The sequence below is a fragment of the Antrostomus carolinensis genome, unplaced genomic scaffold (genome assembly GCF_000700745.2).
Source record: "Antrostomus carolinensis isolate BGI_N321 unplaced genomic scaffold, ASM70074v2 scaffold29472, whole genome shotgun sequence".
NCBI classification, from domain to species: domain Eukaryota; kingdom Metazoa; phylum Chordata; class Aves; order Caprimulgiformes; family Caprimulgidae; genus Antrostomus; species Antrostomus carolinensis.
This window is the reverse complement of record NW_010302188.1, coordinates 23129-28812: the sequence shown is the minus strand read 5'-3', so window position 1 is coordinate 28812 and position 5684 is coordinate 23129. Positions and strand designations below refer to the sequence as shown.

At 42.0% G+C, this 5684-nt stretch overlaps 1 protein-coding gene across 1 annotated transcript in view; it reads left to right on the top strand.

Annotated features, from left to right (window-relative positions):
* LOC104521661 (protein unc-13 homolog B) overlaps nucleotides 1-5684 on the top strand; it is a gene marked incomplete at its 3' end in the record, with an annotated part of 82721 nt that overhangs the window by 55951 nt on the left and 21086 nt on the right. The window lies entirely within an intron of this gene.

Below are 5684 nucleotides of genomic sequence, written 5' to 3'. Positions count from 1 at the left end.
CCAAAATGCAGCTGCAAAAAGGTTACTGATTGTGTGTGTGAATTGTGAGTGTCACAGGGGACATGACTTTGACTGGGGTTTTTGGGTTTTTTTCCTCTTTTGCATGGCTTTATTTGATTGCCAGTGCCCAAGTTAACTTTGCCTCCCAGGTTTTCGCTGTTTAAATCTCATACCACGTCCCCTTTAACTCTGTTCTCTGTGGTGAATCTGGGTTCACTTTAGCTTTTCCTGACATCCTTCTGGTCACTTGTGAGCTTCTTAAGATGAAGATTGGCGTAATGTTTCCACCTGTGACTTTGTCAGTGTGTAGCAAATACTTGCTGAAAAAGCATCCCTCTTCAAAGTATTTCTTGGTGAGAAAAGTTGTCACAAAGGCAGCTGATGGACTGGGAAGAGTTTGCATTTTGAACAAAAGCTGAGAAACTGCATGGTACACGTATTTGTATTCCAGCTGTGCAAGTCCTGCAGGAGGATTGAACAACAATAGAGTCTGTGTTTAGTGTGTATCTCTTCCAAATATATATTCAAGAAATCCTTAGGGTGCAAAATTCTATTTGAGGCAAGTACTTTTCTCAGTGCTTTCCTCTCCAGAAACTTATGAAGATAACCTTTACGACAAGCTCTAGAATAATTTGATTACAGGCCTTACTACATATATTTTACATACAGATAATTGGAATAGTTCACTGCATTTTTTTTTTTCAGAATGAGGGGGGAAAAAAAAGGATTAAAGAAAACAGAGAAGGTGATGTGAAGGGTGGTGATTATATTTGCTGCCCTCAGCTCTTGGCTCGGTTATTTCTCAGTTTGAGTTGCTAATTTCTCTACCAGTTTAATTAATACTGAACCAAGAGTTCAGTATTCCTGTCTTTGCCAGTTTGTGGGGTAATCCCTGGGTACATTTCTGATGTGTTTCGAGATCTGTATGCATCAGGAGCTCTCTGCAAGAAAAGCTAATCTGTTTTGTGGAGATATGTGCACTGCACCCAGAATATAATACTTACTCCTAACTTTCTTCATGGTGTTTTCCCTTATGTTCTGTTCCTAAGTTCTGGATAACATGAGCTCATTCACCTCAACAAGTGGTAAGTTCATGCTCTTTAGCAGAGTTTATAGTTGTGAGTAGGCAAAGACTTTAATTTGCTACCTGTAGTAATCTACTTCAGATGTAGTTTCTAGTATTAGCTGTAGTGTCCTGTAGTTTTATGCCAGTGATGACCAGATCTGCAAAGAAGATGTGGAAGACCATACTGCTGCTGCAGAAATAGAGGGTATGTGCTGCTTAGGAGTATCCTGTTCTGACTAGTCACTCCAGTTATTTTTTGAGGGTACCTGATACACTGAGCAGCGCTGGGTAAGAGCCCCTCTGCTGGGTCCCAGGCACTAAGCTGTACATAACATCTGATGGAGAATAACTGATGAGGTCAGAGCTCTAGTTCTTGTGTGGCTCTATTCCTTCCTTCCTGTCTGGGGTGACAACTGACAATCTCTGTCCCTTTTACTCTTCAGTGTGAGTAAATTTCCTTTGAGCTTTAAGGCAGTGCAATGGCTGTGATGTAGAAAGCGTGCAGGCCTGGCTGTGTGAAACTGCCCTCTCCATCCTTACAGCCTGATGCTTCCACGTTGCTCTCCAGTATGCAGTGTGGAAAAGAGCTGGGAGGCTCGGGTGGGAGCTGGCTTCTCTAAGTTGGAGAGCAGTGCCTGGCTGTGTGAGTTTCCTTCCTTTTTCCCCATGGGTGGCAGCTAACTGAGCCTCTCCCAGCTGGAGCTTACCCCCATTGCCCCTGCAACAGTGCAGGGCAATGTATAAATACAGATTTATACCTAGAATACAGTGTTTAGGGGCTTCAGAACCAGAAGTCTTGCAAGCCTATGGATGCTGCGACATGTGTTCTTTGGGCACCTTCTGAAGAATTAGACTACTAATGTCTAAAGTGTTCAAGTCATAAAAATGAAACATCTATTTTCTATGTAAAATATGTTCAGCAACTGGTAGCAATAGTCACAGCAGCAGTGTGTTTGACTGCTGGAAAGCAAGTGCACCGCAGACCTATCTTTTTGCCTTCGTCTTCCCTAAGGAGACTCAGCTGCTGAGGCACATCAGAAGCTCCAGGATCTCCCCCACTTGTTTTGTTTTCTCTCTCCCTCAAAGCACTGACAGCTCAGGGCACTGTGAAGTGCAGACCAGGCCCTTCCCTCATTGCTGACAAAGGCAGTACAGGCTGAGGCATTGGAAAGTATCCCTTGTTCCCCATCAACCCTAGATGAAAACAGATCGAGTAGACATGTCATGTGGCCCAGACTTGGCTGGCAGGATCATGCTACACTGGAGTCACTGTAGGGTAGAAGATGATTTTTCCAAGTCATACAGTTAGCTCCACCTCTGGAATGCTGACTAATGCTCAACAGCTGGGTAACCTCCTTGTAAGCCCACTAGTAACTGAAGTTACTAGTTTCCTTACTGTTCTCTGTGAAACCTCTGTGACCCAGAAAGCACAGACTCTCTGAGTAAAGAGGGCTTCTGCTCTTCCTTTACTAGGAAGACATTAAAAGTCAGTAATAGAAAATCAATGTCGTGCTTGATAGCAATGGTTCATTGTATTTTGGATGCATCAACATTAGGAGAGTTGTAAATTGGAAGTGTCTCTAATAGGAAGAGAGACTGATTAGACTTGGCGGGCAGGATTGAAATAAATCATTCTGCCACATTCTCACTTCTAATAAGGGGAGGAGGATCAGATGCACATGCAGATACCAGCTGTCTAAAGTGTTAATGCTTCAACAGCCTCAGTACTTATTAGAGTTTCTTTGCATAAATTCAGCATTACTTGCTAGAAATTAGCCCATAGAAAGTAGGCTGATGATCAAGAAAAAAATCCACAGATTAAGTGTGTGGTGGAAGGTCCTGTTCTCCCCCTGAAAAACAGAAACTGGACATGACACTAGAAAGTGTGCTGCTAGGAAGCAGTTCCCTGTTAATGCCTTAATAATATGGCCCTGGTGACCCTAAAAGCTTGTCTCTGGAGGAGACTGTTTGCAGATGAAATCTGCTGAGGAAATGTGAGAGACTTACAGAACTCTGCAGTCTTTTCAGGATAAAACGCAGCAGTTTCTGCAAAATATCTGTGCGCTCTTCCACTGTTGCTGCCTCTAAGCTCTTTAAAAGCCAGCAGGTTATAAAGCAGAACAGAAATGTGCTAAGACTGATGGCTCCCATGATCTTCACTTTACTTTTTCTAGAATAAGTTTTCAAAGTATACGTCTGGCTGATGATGTCACCTTCAAGTGCTTTTAAGCATTTCCCCTTACAAAAAAAGCAGCTGATCAAAACCGTGCAGGGTCCCTTGTAGGGGGGAAGGCAGATGGTATGACCTGTTGGGGATGAGCGGGTTTTGGGACTGTATTGGATTTCTTTGTCCTACAGCGTGTTTGAGCTTTACAGTTTACTTTTGTCTTTTCTCTGTCACAAGCCCCACCTTTCTTTCGCATACGTAAAGTTCTCTTTTATGGTGGTAAGACCTCTCCTTCTTTCATTTACTTCCCTGTAGTTTTATCCCCATGGTGGCAAGCCTCTCCTTTACTGCTTAGATGGCTAGGTAGTCCTCGTAGCAGTCCTTGGGCTTCTGGGGCTGCTTTGCATCTTCCTCTTATGCAACTTAGTAATGTTTTAAATGTCCTAAAAAACAGGAGAAGGCTTGAATTACTTGCTTTTAGTGCAGTGCTTAGTTTTCGGGAAATAAATCTGATCTGAGTGCTTTTTACCTCCAAGTCAGACCTTCCTTCTGCAGGAACAGTGCTTTCCCCATGCAGGAACAACACCTGGGTGGCAGCGCATATCAAAGTTAATGAAGTTATAATTGTCCATTGATTTCCTCACTCTCACAGGGAGCTAAGGGGGCACCGTTATTGCTGTTTGGTTTCCTGTTTTAGATCTGCAGAGAGAGCTTTGTATTTTATTCTGCAGTTGTTCTTGAAGCAGGTCAGCAGTTGAGATATTGGGCATTTTAATTTCTTTATAACAATTTTGAGGTTTCTTTTTTTGAGATTGTATCTGTGTGGATCTGCTACATGTAATTAGAAGAAAATCTGTATTACACTGTTACAGAGGTTTCTGAACAACTCACTGGAGTGTTCCACTGCTTGGGATTTGACAAGGTTTATGGAATAATTATGCATGAAAAGTTCTTTGGTTTTTGTGTTTTCAGTTGAATAATTCATAGTTTACTTGGCCTTTCTTCTTGTGTGTGCATATTGTTGAAGCTTCAAGAGAGATGTGGAAGTTTCTTAATGTTTTGAAATAGTAGCATGAATTCACATTTACTTGAAAATAGATTATGATATTCTAAGATAAGCTTGTCTGTCAGGTAAAAAAATGGGGACATTTTGTATCATTAAGACATGCCTTCTGCTGATGAATCTGTAACATGTGTTACTTGCCTGTGCATAAAGCGACCCAGTTACTGGATACTTGTACCAAAATCCTAGATTAAAGCCATTCAAAGTTAAGAGAAAGACTTCCTCTTTTTAACATAGTTGGATCTTGTCTACACATCAGCAGTGATGCCCTTGGAAAGTTACACAAATAATGAGGTAACCACATAAAAGACAGGAAGACGAGACTGAAGTCAAATTTTGGGGGAAAAAAACCTTTAGCTTAAGGCAAAATCATATATGTTTCAGTCTCATATCTCACAGTGTAGCCATAGGCTAGCAGCTTGCTGTGGTGCTAGAGTGAACAAAGAAGCCTGGCACAAAGTGCATTCATGCTGTTGAAGCTTGGCAGAAGAAAGAGATGGATACAGACAGGCAGCACCAGGGAGCGGCTGTGCAGAATTGGTCAGCTGATATTTCAGGATGACAGTACAGGCAAAAGCCAGATGCTGAGCCCTCTTAGCATCTTGAAAAAGTAATTAATTGCATTCTTTTCAAGGGGGATTTTGAAGAGTAGTGTTGCAGTAGAAGGGGCTGCCTGTGTAAGCACATGAGGGATGGCTTGGGAGAAAGCGTTGAGAAGCTTTTGGGAGAACTTAACAAGTAGTTTAAAAACAGGGATTGTGGGCTGATCAGAGGTGGGAGTCAACTGCTGAAAGATGGTAGTGTGGATGTAGGCTGTGAAGGGCCTTGAGAGCGAAGGCATGGAGCATACATTTCTCATGAGAAAGAGAAGTGAGCAGTGGTCTAGGGAGATTATGTCTGCAGGAACATAGTTCTGGGTATGGCAAGTGTTTTAGCAGCATAGGTGTGTGGGAATGGTCATGTTGTAGAGCAGCAAGCAAGTAGGTATCCATGGGTCACTTCAGTGGATTGTGTTTAGGAAGGCAATACAAATAAGAAAACAATTGCCTTCTGAAAGAGAAGTGTCATGAATTTCTCCAAACTGAGGATCAGGGAAGGCTCCAGCTCCTGTGTGGCTTGTTTGAGCTTGCTTGTGACTCACACTGTCAAACTAAGGAACTTGATTCTTTCTACTTTTGTCTCTTAGGGGATGTAGTGTAACATGTTGGTATTGACTTTGTTTATATCCTAGAATGAACAGATTTGCTCTCTTTGATTTATTTCCTGCAAAGATGAAATCTGGACTGTCATATGTTAAATGGAAAGGCCACAAGATATTGCTCTATTTTTGTTGCTTTGACAAGCAAAAAGTCTTTAACAAATTGAAGTATTAATTAGAGCTACAGAAA